Genomic DNA, 15,009 nt, shown 5'->3' with positions numbered 1-15,009 from the left:
CCACTGTCAGAGATATGATACTGGACTAGATGAACCATGGATAACAACCACCCTAGTATTCCTATATTCTCCTCCCACTCCCACATTTGTGCCATCTATCATGTAGCTCTCTCTGCATGGAACACACTTGCAACCAGTTCCTTTCTTTTTCCATCATTCAAATCACTCCCTCCATAGGGCACTCAAACAACACTAGCTAACATCAGTCAGAGAAATAGTAGGATTTTGTTGTTTAAACCAACAAACAAACAAAACCCACAACACTCTTGATCTGCAACCTACCCACTAACTTAGGAAGAATTCTATTTCCCAGAGCTGCAAGCACAAAGAGAAATATTTAGCTCTGTGTAAAGTTTCAGCTGGGGGAAACTCCCAAATTATATGCTCTGGCTTGAAATCTCAGATTACTTGGGGAGAAAAAAATAAAAAAATAAAAATCAGGCAAACAATTTCACATCTTTTTCTTACCTCTGTCATTTAAAATTACCTAATTCTTCAGTGAACTGGATAATTAATCTTAATGCAGTTCTTTGATATTCTGTCTTTTCCCGTTCTCCATAAATTACTTCAAGCATACATTGTAGACTGCTTCAGTCAAGTCCTCCTTTAAATTAAACTGCTGCGGAACAAAACCACCTTTCAGCTCATCCTAGCTCAGTTAGAAGTTGCCCCACTACCTCCACAGTGGTGCTGACCAGCATGGTTGGTCTTAAAGTGGGCTTAGGAGAAGAGAAAGCTGCATTTCCCCTCTGAAGTACTATCCCACTACTATTCCCCAAGGCAGCATGAGAGAGATAAACTCCCACTTTCCTTCCCAGCCTAGCTATGATGCTCATTAATGTCTGGGGAACAGATAAGCTGTTTTTAACTGAACTAGGCTGAACTGGGAGCTGAATAGCAGCTGTCACGGGCAGATTAACGAAAGAGGAATCTTGGATGTAGAAAAATATCTGGTCTAGTAGAGAGAGAGGAAGCACTGAAGGAAGGGGGAAGCAGCAGTTGGAACTACCTACTGGATGGAATCAGAATTACTCAGATATGTGCTAAAGGCCTATACTGCTAATATCTAAAGCAGGTTATCCTTCAGTTCACATAGTAGAGTCCTTGGCTTTTGGTGATGGAATATCTGAGTTCTTCCCTTCATCTAACATGAAGTCCTTAATTTCCATGGTGTGATATCCTAGCAGATGGTCAAATGGTTGCCAAGCAGATTTATTACAAAACAAAAACTACACTTTACCATCCTTTTGTTCTGTGTGTGTACAGCCCTAGGCACAATGGGGTCCTGGTCTCTGACTAGGTCTTCTACAGTAGTAGTAGTAATAATAATAATAATCATAGGAGAGATCAACACATCATCAAAATCAGCTACAAGAAAAGTGGTTCCTCCCCTCACTTCCAAAGCATCTCTGGTAAATTGGACAGAGAAAAGATTCAAATGGCAAAATATTTCTGCCTCCTTTCTGCCCTCCCTCCCAAAAAGACTATAATCATAGGTGCTGGAACCAGAGGTGCTGGGGTGTGACAGCACCACCTGGCTTGCAGTGGTTTCCATTGTATCCAGGGTTTACAGTTTGGTTCAATGGCTCTCAGCACCCCACACTATACAAACTGTTCCAACACCATTGACTGTATTCCTTCTCCCCCGCCCTTCCTCCTCCCAGTAAGCAGCGTACTGAAGCACTACTGAAAAATCAAGAAGACTGAAAAAAACCCAAAATGTGTCCCGCTTGGCTACAGATTAGCAAAACATGTTGAAGTTCAGACAATAAAACAAGATTAAATATTAGAAAGCCTTAAGATAGCAAGTGTAATGACAGGAAATGAAAAATTAATATTCAATCACATAAAAGGGCAGAATAATTATAGCTCACTGGAAATCTTTGATACTACATGGAAAGACTGACTGACTCAGCAAAGTGCCTCTCTTCTTTAAAAATTAATACAGATCTTTCCTTTCCAATTTATTGCACTGAGAAAGATTTTCAAACTTAGTAAAACTTGTGGAAGTTACTTCTTCAGGGCCTTTCTGGTCATGGGTCCAGGACAGGCCCCTCACATAGAATACATTCAGATACTCAGATATCTTAGCACTTGGGTTCTAAAAGCAACAAAGCAAGTAGCTGGGAACTACCAGAATAATTACTAGTAGGCACAGTTCACAGTGGCACATGAAGCTTTGCCTTACAATAACTGTGTCACACTTAGCTCTAGCTCCTATGTCAACCTTTGCTTAGTCTGTCCTTGGCGGCAGAGGTGGCAACCTGGCCCAATGGTTACATCAGGTGATTACTTTTGATTCTTGCCTATGTTTCACACTCCACTCCTCTCACCAACCACAGCAATCCATTCAGTCATCTCTTCTTTCCCTCAGTCATATGCCCTGGGCCTTCCTTTTCCAGAACAGGCTTCTCCATTTATTCAGGGCAGTGTGCCTCCTGAGATACCAAATGGACTCCAGAATCCCTTACTTTAACTGCAATGAGGCTTCTGAAAGGGTGCGTCTGTAGCCAAAGAAAGCATTGTAGTGCATATCTGAGACTCATGGGCACCTGCCATATGTGACTGAGCAGAAATAGGCACAATCTTATTAGGGGACTGACCAACCAAACTGGCAGAAAGCCTGTCCTGTTCAGGAATGATGAAGATGATCCTAATGCCTTCCCAGGATATTTTATTTAACCTATCCCTAAACTGTGGCTGTACAAACAATCTGTAAAGATTTATACTTATTGGTTCCAAATAAAGGCACGACTTTGCTCCATAAAGAAAAATTTCTCACAGAATGTAAATATTCTTGGTCAATTCATACAAAAAAATTACTGATGCTGAATTGCCGGACACGTCTACTGGTACAGTACTCAACATAGTTTCCTTCTTCCTTTGTTTAGGGGCAAGTTGAACTAAAAACCCTACCATTTCAGCTGACGAGAACAGTCCTTGATGGTGAAGTTTCATGTTATTTTTAGATTTGCTCGGCCATGGTCCAACACGCTTAGTATGCAGACATTAATATCTGTCATACTCTGTATCTGAAAAAAAAATTCTTCGTGGAGCATTTCTAAGAATTACCTCCCCTGCAACTCCCCTTTCCAGCTTCTTCTTTCAACACCCTCCACCCCCAACCAGAGCTGATGCTTCCAAACCAGTCCTGAGTTCACCTTGATTCACTAACTGGAAGTGAACCAGAACAGAAAAAGGAATATGTCTGCAAGTGACAGACAGGTAGACCTGTCTAACCTAGCACATTAAAATAACTTATATGGAACTATGTCATATGAGATTAGCTCTACAACGCTCTAAATTAGGCTCAGGTTGCAGAATGACTACAATTCAGTGTCCGGATTACTTAACATTTAAAAGAAATATTGCATCAAAAGATATTACTACAAGAAGGAGGAAATGTACAAACATGACAGAAGAAGAGCGGCTACTGATAAAAATAGCTGGTTCTCTCTTTTTAACTAACAGTACCTTCTAATGCTAATCAGAATGATTGTGTTCCCCTATAACTGAGGGGTCTGATGTTGTTCACTTTTGCTTTCTGAGATAATGAGGCAAGTGGGACCGCAATGCTCTTTTACTAGAACAGAAGGCAAATGATTTTAGAAAAGGTATCTATTTACCTGGTTTTGAAAGTACAAACCAACAAATATACTGTTAAGGATCTGACAGGCCATTTTACTGTTTCCCATTCTAGCTAACTTCCTCATAACTAGCACCTCACTGGAACAACTGGTGCTTCAAGATGCCTTTATATTTTAACATGATGTATAATATTATAGTGAAAGTTCAGATACACTTTCGTCTCTTACAAATCTCCCAGCTGCTTAAATTTCTCAAAAATTATCTTTTATGCTGAAATTTTGCATGTTCTTTCAGCTCATAAGTAATTAAAAAAAATATTTCCAGAAAGTCACTTTGGCTTTATTGAGGTAACATGGAAAATGAGGATCTCAGCTGTTTAAAAGTGTTTCGGATGCTTATTAAAACAATAATAAAATAAATATTTCACACTTATTTAGGGCCTTTCTTTCTGATGGATTACAAGATGCTTCAATTCTTGCATATACAAGAACCACTTCACAAACAACTCAAATGCTGCCAATGTTGGATTTAACACTGCACGCAACACTACCCACCATTTAAAACAGCAAGGGAACTCTGTATCCAACTGAAATTACAAGGGAATTGAGAGTCCAAATGTAATAATCATCTTAAAATTTGGACAGGGCACAGTGGTTAATACCTCTAGTCTTGTAAAAAGTGCCATGGAATTTTAGTGACAACAACTGTCCAGGGACTATGATTTTACTCAGAAAATGAATCAATTGAAAAGAATCATCTAACTGAACAACAGCGCTCTGCTTCAAAAATGCCTCTTTGTGGAAATATTAAACCACACTCACATACTCTATTTACTTAGGCCTTGGCTACACTGGTGCTTTACAGCGCTGCAACTTTCTCGCTCAGGGGTGTGAAAAAAACACCCCCCTGAGAGCTGCAAGATACAGTGCTGTAAAGCACCAGTGTAAACAGTGCCGCAGCGCTGGGAGCGTGGCTCCCAGCACTGCAAGCTAATCCCCATGAGGAGATGGCGTATGTGCAGCGCTGGGAGAGCTCTCTCCCAGCGCTGGCGCTGCAACCACACTCACACTTCAAAGCGCTGCTGCGGCAGAACTCCCGCGGTAGCGCTTTGAAGTTTCGAGTGTAACCAAGCCCTTAGTACTTTTAAATAACCTCCGTATGGGGCATTTCCCTTAACAGTGAATATACTACATTATAAGTACTTTCCAAACATTTCAAGGAGCCCCAGTTACAGACAGACAACGAGAAAAAGTTAGGTGAAAGGAAACAGCTACAGTCAATTTATATACAAGTCAATTTAATTCACTATAAGGAGCAAGGCAGAAATGGGTCTTTTAGAAAGATTAATATGTGGACAACCAATGCAAAATATCCATAGAGAACTTTGAATAGGCATGAATTAATATTTAACTCTATAGTTAAAGGGGTTGCCTCAGACTATGAAGTTTAGGAACCTCCAGAACTTACACAGTCACCTTGCATCTACCCCAGAATTTATCTGCAGAAAAGGGCATTGGTAATAAATGCCAAAAGAATTAACGATATTCACTTTAGAATGGATTTTTTCTTACTCGGTTTGTTTGGGAACGAAGAAATGACTGACTTTCTGAAATCATGATCCTTCCAATATTTTATGATGATGCGAGGGATGGCAAGGGGAGAGAAGTCTGATAGTAATGCTGGTGAAATGTAGTGGATTGACAGCTCTAGAACCTAAAGTTCTACATACACAGAAGTCATGATACATAGGCAGTGGTAGTGCAAGCGTCCCTCACATAGCCCCACCAATGCACCTCAAATCTGACCTAGAGGAGCTCCTCCCAACAATTCAACAGAGGAGTTGGTCTTAACAGCCCATTCAGTTCTAATATATAACAGCCTGCACTAGGCTAGGTAAAGCAACTGGCAGAGATATACCACAAGCACAGGCCTCTTTATTAAAAACATGCTCAAGATGCCACAGGAATGCAGTACCAGAAATCAGAAACCCTGCTAATCCATTCCATAAACTAGATTATAGATTATTTTCTATGCTAGTCCTGATATCATCTGGCATCAGAATAAGGAAACATGCTACCATAACATCATAAAGGTATCAGAGAGTCAGCCTACAGCCCTGAGAATGTATATGAAGAAAACAGAAGTTGTCTGGAGGCAGTCTAATTCATTTTTCATATTTTCTCAAAGTCAAACACCAACTTCCTTTATTACAGCTAGCTTTTCGGCCTACAGGAGCCATCCATAAAGATGTTATGACATACGGTACTAATACATATTCCATTTAATTAATAACAGGTTTCGTTTTTTATGATATCTTTGACTCTAGCATTGCTGTTCAAAGTTAGAATATTGCTGTTTTGCTTGCCTCTACTGCTATTCAATCTCTTTGATTTTATTTTATTTTATTTGTAGGCATATAGTATCATTCATGGCTATACTGCCCCGGTTTCCTTTCTGAGGCTTGTTTTACCATTAAGAATAGTGTGGCATGCATATGAACTATCTGAAGCAATCTCAAACTGAAGAAGGGCAAAAATAATACCTATCTTTAAAAAGGGGAACAAAGAGGACCAGAGGGATTATATACCAGTCAGCCTAACTTTGATACAGGAACAAATTATTACACAATCCATTTGTAAGCGCCTAGAGTATAGCAGAGTTATAAGAAATAGACAGCAAGGATTTGTCAAGAACAAATCATGCCAAACCAACTTCATTTCCTCCTTTGACAAGTTTACTGACTTAGTGGATAAGGAGGAAGCAGTAGATGTGATATATGTTAATAATGTGATGAAGTTAAAAAAAAGGCTAATATAATTCTGGGGCATATTTACAGGACTGTCGTATGTAAGATATAGGAGGTAACTGTCCTGCTATACTTGGCATTGGTGAGGTCTTAGTTGGAGAACTATGTCCAGTACTGGGAGCCACATTTTAGGAAAGATGTGGATGAATTAGAGAGAGTACAGAGGGCAGCAACAAAAATGATAAAAGGTTTAGAAAACCTGACCTATGAGGAAAAGTTTAAAAAAAATGGGCATGTTTAATCTGGAGAAAGAAAGACCTAGGGGGAGGGACTGTGTTGACAACAGCAGGGCTGCCCGGGAGGGGGTGGCAAGTGAGGCATTTTGTCCCTGGCCCCGGGCCCCACAGGGGCCCCCACAAGAGTTTTCAGGGGCCCCCATGAGAGTTTTCGGTGAGTCTTCGACAGCAGGTCCTTCAGTGCCGCCAAACACACTCGGATCGAGTGAAGGACCCGCTGCCGAAGACCCAGAGCTGCTTCTTCTTCGGTGGCAGTGGCTCCTTCTGCTCCAGGTCTTCGGTGGCAGGGGCTCCTTCCACTCCGAGTCTTCGGAGGTGGATCCTTCACTTGCTCTGGGACCCGCTGCCGAAGTGCCCAAAGACCCGAAGCAGAAGGACTCCCACTCCTGAAGACCCCAGGCCCCTTGAATTCTCTGGGCTGCCCTGGATAACAGTCTTCAAATACGTTAAGAGCTGTTATAAAGAGGAAGGAGATCAATTGTTCTCCATGTCCACTGAAGGTAGGACAAGGAGTAATGAACTTAATCTGCAGCAAATGAAATTTAGGTTAGATATTAGGGAAAACTTTCTAACAATAAGGATAGTTAAACTCTGGAATTGGCTTCCAAGGGAGGTTATGGAATCCCCATTGATGGAGCTTTTTAAGAACAGGGATGTCAGGGATAGTTCAGGTTTACACGGTCCTGCGTTAGCGCAGGAGGCTGGGTGTGATGACCTCTAGAGGTCCCTTCCAGCCTTACATTTCTATGATTCTGTGAGTGGCATTCAATACATAGGAGCCAGTAGGATATTGCCAACAACAATCACGTTGAAATAGAGAATACTATTGCAAACAAGCCTATGTCCTGACTTCCTCCATAGAATAGCAAATGTGGGTATAAAAGTTGTTTTTCACACGAGTCACTGAGTGACACTGTAACATAGTTTTATAGTATATATCAAGTTAATTCTCCGTCAGCTTAAGAAGAAATATCGTGATATATTACCACTTAGGGCTGGTGGAAAACTAACGGGATTATAAATATCAATATCTGTTTAAAAGCACAGTTCCCCATCAAAGGCTAAAGGGCTAAAGGTTTTATTCCTATAACTCACATATTTCCTTCTGTAAAACTTCTCCCTTCTGCATATACTCACTCTTCCCTGTAAATTGGTCTCAAAGCAAGTTACATTCCTCACCCTACATACGCTAATTTGTAACCCTTTCATACATAAATTTCATGGTTTACCCCAAACCTTTCCCAAAATCTCAGGAAAACCAGCAACAAAAGTAGGGAGAGAGAGAGACTAGATATATAGATCTTAATGTTAAAATGTTATAAAGGGAAGCTTTTAGAAGGGGAAATGTCATGCCCTTCCTACTCATCTTCCTTCAAGGCTCTGTAATGTTTAAGGCTGGAAGGTACAAAATGATTCAAAAGCAATATCCCATTTGTTATCCCTGTTCTAAACTTATATGCAGAGTGTGTCTGAAATGTCCAAATAAAGAGCTGTATCTCTTGATCTAGACCGTAATTACCATAAAAATAGAGTTCATACCTACACTTGTTTGCTACAAACAAATGGCTGCTTGCTTTTTTGTCCCATTACACTGCAGCTCTCTCCCATTAGATCCTCTTCGTGGAGAGTGACAGCCTGTGAGGTCAGTTTTCTGACAAGGTCATCTGCCTTCAGAGTATGAAGAGAACGGCACAGAAAGTGGGTTGGGTTATATTTAGAGTTTGGTCCAAGTCAGTGCCATGGTTCCCTACTGTCTCTCCCTTGCAGCACTGTCTCATGTCTCTGGGTATAACTCTCTGCTGCTGCTACTCAGCCTACAGTATACAAACAGAAAAATCATTCTGAATTACTGTTGTGACTAGGTTTCTCAACTTGCTAAAACAAGTGAATTGGGAGCTCAGAGGAGGAATCATCAACTTCCCTCATTCTGTATCTTTAAATAGACAATTTTCTTTATGAAAGTGAATTTGCCCCTTTGGAGTGAATGAGAGGAAGGAAATTCTCCAGAATACAGCAGAGGAAGATTTCCTGCACTAACGTAAGTTTTTTTTTCCTTGATAATATCATCATCATTGAGAAATTGACTCGTTTGTTTAATGCACCAGACATGATTCTTCTGCTAGACTTGTACTCTATTTACCCTTAACATGAATGTTTTTTGGGTTAATGACCTGAATATGGGTCTGGAGAAATTCTCAGCTATTTGACTGATGATGTATAAAATATCAATTCGCATTATTAATATGGGAAGAAATCAGGAAAATAATTAAGAATACATCAGCATGTGCAATACAGTATCCATGTCTGATTAAATCAGATTTATGAACATCACAGTAAATATTACAGATTTAGTATTAGAAAGTGCACTCCAAGAAAAGAAACTGTTACATTCTGAAAGTAAGCAAAAAGCGTGTGTATGTGAGAATATATGTGAATGTATGCATGTGTGCGTAGTTACTGATTATATTATATTTACATGCATTAAGTATATGCAGGTTCCGAAAATATGCATTCCATTGACAGTAAGCATGTAAAATAGGGTTCACTGCAAGCAGCAAGGATCATTTTAAACAAAGGTCACTCAAAAAGGTGCTCAGCTCTCTCACATTTCCAAAGAAGTTGCACAGCTTCAGGGCAGCTATAGGCAGGATACAGGGGTCATATGATAGAGGTGTTTTCTTTACAACAGAATGCTTCAGACTGGTAGCACATTGTTTCCTTATAAAACTTAGAAGCAAAAGTAGTTTAATTGTTTTCCTTATCTACTTTAATCTGTTATGATGTTCACAAGAAAAACATGGACAGAATACCACATGCCATATGTAGTAAGGGTTAGGAAGAAATCTATCCAACTAGAGGGGTGACATGTTTATTACTTAAACTTTACGGAATCATGCAATGCTAATTTCCTTTCCACAGGAATGTGAGGAACAAAGGAACCTGTTTATAGTGATGTCTGATATAAATGAATCTCTGTTCATAATGAAGTAAAGAATCCTGAATTGTTTCAGTGCATCAAGGCATGCACCTTGCAATTCTTAGCATTACAATGAATTTCTAATTAGAGTTAAACACTTCTGTAGGGTGAAAAAATGGCTTTCCTGAGTATTCTCCAGTCACATTAAGTTCTCGTTTTAATGGAAACTGTGAAATGATACTCAAACAATAATATTAGCACACCTGAAGTATTACAAACCTTATAAGTACAGTACACATAATAAAATCAATATGTTGTTACTGCCAGACCTTTCGTTGGTCCTGATGGCCTTATGGAGTCATCTTAGTGGAGATACACCAATAGAACTAAGGTGTAAGAGCAATTTAATGCAATAGCCTCGTGCATGGTTATTTATGTCCTTAGCCTTAATAAACACCTCTACAAGTCTCACTCATTCAATGCTAATGTGCTAGGATTCTCAAATGTAAAACTTTAGAGTTTATTTTTGCTTTTGATTTGCTCATGTATCACCCATTGGTGCTAATGAATGTTATACGGATGACTGATAAGGCTGTTACTAGCCCCCAAATGTGTGACATGGTCTGGGTCCATCCCTTGTTCTGCTGGATGGCAGAACAAATAAATGAGCCCCTAACACATTTCAGATCACATGACATCACCATCCAATGTCATGAGTCAACATGAGGAGGTTGTGATGCTATGTGATGAGGATATGTCACAATGTGTTAATGGAAGATGGACGTATACACCAATGCAACACCACAATGGCTTTCTGAAAAGCAAATGCAAATAGGCGTCAATTCTAGAAAACACTCAGCCAATAAGTTTCATTGTGAACAAAAGCTCCAGACATTTTTGATGTTGTACCACTAGAAGTTCTCCTTTCTGTCCCCAGTGCAAACTTGTTGCAAAAGCCTATACCTCAGTTGATGCAATTGAAAGCTAGTAGCCTTTCTTTTAGGAAGAATAATAAGGCAACAGGAGAGCACTACCACTCATATGGAATTAGTTCATCTATGCAATGCTGTCCAATTCAATTTCTGTAATTAATTCCTGTCTCTTTTTTCTAATATATCTGCTATTAAACTTTTTTGTATAGTATATTACATTAGGCTATAAAAGTATAATGCTTACATTCTGTCAGAGTCTCACATGCTGAAGGAATTTATCTTGATCATTTATCTTGATCACTTCTCTTAGCTTATATAAAATCACCCTCTGATGTTTCCTTCTTTCCAATTTCATTTAGCAACGTACTTGCAAGACCTGAGTATTTGACTGATTTTTGGCACAACGAAAGATATAATGGCTGACATCTATTTCCAAAAAAGTGTTTCCTAAGAGTTCATGGATCTTAACGAATAACTGTTAAAGGAATCTGTCATTGTGTAGATTTGGGCTAAGTAGGAAGTGATCATTCAGAGATTTTCTGGAGGATTTTTTAATGTGAGGAAACTGAAGGACAACATACTGTATGTTGGGCTGTAGAAATGCTAATGTGTTTCTAAAGTTCATTACCAGGTAAGGACTTAATAGTATTCAGCAGTTACCAACATAAACTAAAAATAGTAACAAGTCTTTGTAGACAGAATTGTTTTTACCTGGATGAGAGATGAGAGAAATATATGAGGAGTGCCTGTCTGTTGATTACTCATATGCTGCCAGCTGTCCAGGCAGAGCTCCAAGGGCACATTCATCAAGTCATAGATTCCAAGGCCAGAAGGAACCATTGTGAACCAATGTGACCATTTAGTCTGATCTTCTGTATAACGCAGGCCAGACAACTTCCCCAAAATAATTTGTAGTGCAGATCTTTTAGAAAAACATCCAATCTTGATTTTAAAACTGCCAGTAATGGAGAATCCACCACAACCCCTGGTAAATCATTCCAATGGCTAAATACTCTCAACATTAGAAATTTATGTCTCATTTTCAGTTTTAATTTGTCTAGCTTCAACTTCCAGCCATTGGATCATATTATACCTTTCTCTGCTAGATTGAAGAGCCTGATTTAAATATTTGTTCCCCATGTAGGTACATATAAACAGTAATCAAGTCACCACTTAACCTTCTCTTTATTAAGCCAGTGGTTCTAAACCAGGGGTACATATACCTGTGGAGGTATGCAGAGGTCTTCCAGAGGATACATCAACTCATTTACAGATTTGCCTAGTTTTACAACAGGCTACTTAAAAAGCACTAGCAAAAGCAATACAAACTAAAATTTCACACAGACAAAATGAGAACATAAGCAATTTGTCAGTAACAGTGCGCTGTGAAACTTTTGTATTTTTATGTCTGATTTTGTAAGCAAGTAGTTTTTAAGTGAGGTGAATCTTGTGGGTACACAAGACAAATCCGATTCCTGAAAGGGATGCAGTAGTCTGGAAAGGTTGAGAACCACTGTATAAAACTAACTAGATCAAGCTCCTTGAGTCTATCCCTATACAACTTGTTTTCTAATCCTTTAGTCATTCTTGCGGCTCTTCTATGAATACTCTCCAATTTATCAACATCCTTCTTGAATTGTGAGCAGCAGAACCGGACACAGTATTCAGTGGCCATCACACCAGTGCTAAAAACTGAGGTAAAATAATAATTCCGGTGTCAACAGAGTAAACACATGGGTGACCAAATCCAAACACCACACATATCAGCTGGAATTATTCAACCATATTCAGATAGCCAGTACTGATGCTAATATGCTCCCCTACACCGAGCACCTCCCAATGCAACCAAACAACAACTGGAACTGGGGTATTCTGCTCACTCCTGCTGTCCCTGAGCCAAAAGGGAATGGAATCACTACTCAGGCTCTAAGGTGGGGCCAGAATAAGTGACAATTTTCCCAAGTGACTCCCTTTGGCTGTTGATCAGGATGAAGAGGGCACTGTGCCCAGCATCCCTCAGTCAAAGGAAAAGTAATGTGATGGGAGAGGAGAGGGCTGCAATGGAAGAGGGAAGAAAGGGAGAAAGTGGCCAAATATATTCAAAACTAAATCGCTGTCTAATTAGCTGCAATTCAGTTGCTCTCATGAATAAGCATTTATTCTGTGGCAGCAACTTGAGGGGAACCAGGTTGGAGCCCCATTGTGCTAGCCTCAGTATATAGAAAATGGCAGTCCTTGCCCTCATCCAGCTTACAGTCTATGGGTATGCCTACACTACCCGCCGGATCGGCAGGTAGCGATCGGTTTATCAGGGATCGATATATTGCTTCTCATCTAGATGCGATATATCGATCCCCAAACGCGCTCCTGTCGATTCCTGAACTCCGCCAAGGCGAGTGGCAGTAGTGGAGTCGACAGGGGGAGCCGTGGCCGTCGATTCGCGCTGTGAGGACAAGAGGTAAGTCGAAATAAGATACTTCAACTTCAGCTACACTATTCCCGTAGCTGAAGTTGCGTGTCTTACATCGACCCCACCCCCCAGTGTAGACCAGGCCTAGGATTCTTCATTAGGTCATCCCAAGAGCTGAACACAGATTTCCCATGGAATAATCATGCTGCATTTCATGTTTTATGCAGGCATGCTGTGCTTGCAAATTAACTCATTTCAACACTGTTTCATGCTGATTATCGTGACTCTCAGCATGCACTATTATGGGGAATGACAATGGAGATGGTGCTCTCACATATGCAAAAGAAGGATGATGGGTTGGCTATTAGATAGCCAACACGGACAACAAAAAATTTCAAAACTGGAGTTAAGCAAAGAATTCACCACATCATTTCATTTTCTGCTGAAGAATCTATTTTCCCAGCTCATTTTACTAGTGACAGGGAAGAAGAAAAATCAGAGTTGATCCAACAAGCCACACAGCCCCAAGCTGCGTCTGACCTATTTTTACAAATCCATCTCTCACAATGCGACAGAAAAAAAAGAAAAAACTTGTCTATGGGGTTGCCCGCTGGATTTCTCCCTCTGTGCACCAGACAAATAACATCTTAGTGACATCTCACTGTAGAACAACAGATATTTTGCTCTGAGAAAAACAATGGAGTCCACAGCCTGTGTGCTTTTTCTCAGTCTGGGACATTGCTGGAGTGAACACAAACATCTCCGACTCTGCATTTCAACTGAAATTATCATCCCCATATGGGGTAATTCACTCTTACTCTCCCCAAAGCACCTGGCTTTGTGTTTCTATCCAAGGGGAGCCTGGGGACAGCCACCTGCATTCATGGGCAGGCTACAGGGGCTAACACAGCCTCTTTGTGACTGCTATTACAGTTTATGGGCTATTCCTCTGTCCTCCAAGCACAGATTCCTGGACACTGTATCCACTTAGACCTGGGTCTAGTGGTCCCTCCATCAACATATGCCCCAATACTCACTTCTGTAACCAGACTATTCAGAATTGGCGAAGAACCTACTGCTGTGGCAGAAAGAGAACAGAGAGTCTCCCGTGCGGGATGAATTTTGCCCTTAGAGCCAACTCCTGGGGAAAATGGCACAACATGAGTAAATGGACCTTGTGCTCAGACTACAGCATGCAAAAAGCACAAGAATGAAACTGTAATCCGTAACCACCACATGTAGTAGCCAGTGCCCACCTGAGCTTTTCAGGTACCACATGGTACCTCAGATGCAGCCCCACTGTTGCCCCATATGCAGATACTCTGGCCATGCTCCCATCCTACCCCTAACCCTCACCTACAGGCAAATTAGGGAGTTCTACTACATGGATGCCCATTGTCCAGCCACTCACACAACACAAAGGTGATGTTTGGGACCGGCTGCAGGGAAGGCATGTCATGATTTTCCCCTTTGATTCTCTTAGAGGAGAGTATTTTTTAAAATGGCCCTTATGCTTTGTTGGGTGAGGAGGGAGAATAACAATGAAATCTTTATTTAAGAAAAGAAAAAAAAGATGACAAGAGAATTAAAATGAACAAATCACAGTATTTGAACCATTTGATTTGCCATGCAAAGAAACATCCCAGTTTTGTGTGCATTAGTTTATACATTTTCAGGATAAAGATGATTATCTCTACCTTACATATCCACTTTCAGTTGTATATGAAAAGTGATGACTTTTACTGGACTGAGTCTTGTATTATATTCAAAATGAAACATAGCTGTTTACAGCTTCCAGGCTACTGACAAATTAGATGAGTAAACTGAAAATGAGCATTAAGGTTGGAGATCTATTTCTTTCCATGACAACAGATGTTCTATAGCAGGTTCACAGATAGATCCTTGCTCCTACAAGGGATTAGCTCAGAAAAGTCCAGAAGGAAGACAGTAAGGGGAAATTACTATAACATCTCCACCGTGGCCTGAAACTTGGGTTTGTGCTCTGAAGCCCTATCTGACATGCGTTCAGAATGTACATTTAATCTCTCAGTACGCTAAGTAAAGTCCACAAGTTAAATAGAGGAGCTCAAAAGCCTACAAAAGCATTGGCAGAAATGCCA

General features: G+C 40.3%; 2 protein-coding genes across 6 annotated transcripts in view; one reads left to right on the top strand and one right to left on the bottom strand.

The window, feature by feature from the left end:
• Positions 1–15,009, bottom strand: part of CMSS1 (cms1 ribosomal small subunit homolog) — a 383,107-nt gene that overhangs the window by 55,282 nt on the left and 312,816 nt on the right. Inside the window, exon 1 of one of the 5 annotated variants that reach the window (XM_030583148.1) lies at positions 8,174–8,255. The exons of 2 other annotated variants lie outside the window; for them this stretch is intronic. The gene's annotated coding sequence lies outside the window, so the exon portion shown is untranslated. Of the gene's footprint in view, positions 1–468; positions 800–8,169; positions 8,256–15,009 lie in introns of those variants that run through there. 2 more of the 5 variants (XM_030583139.1, XM_030583131.1) reach the window with 2 other exon arrangements.
• FILIP1L (filamin A interacting protein 1 like) overlaps positions 8,410–15,009 on the top strand; it is a 304,322-nt gene continuing 297,722 nt past the window's right edge. The window contains exon 1 of the mRNA XM_030583056.1: positions 8,410–8,668. The gene's annotated coding sequence lies outside the window, so the exon portion shown is untranslated. The remainder of the gene's footprint in view (positions 8,669–15,009) is intronic.

The sequence above is a fragment of the Gopherus evgoodei genome, chromosome 1, assembly GCF_007399415.2.
Source record: "Gopherus evgoodei ecotype Sinaloan lineage chromosome 1, rGopEvg1_v1.p, whole genome shotgun sequence".
In the NCBI taxonomy this organism is placed as follows: Eukaryota; Metazoa; Chordata; order Testudines; family Testudinidae; genus Gopherus; species Gopherus evgoodei.
The sequence above is the reverse complement of the archived record's forward strand: the minus strand, read 5'-3'. Positions and strand labels throughout refer to the sequence as shown.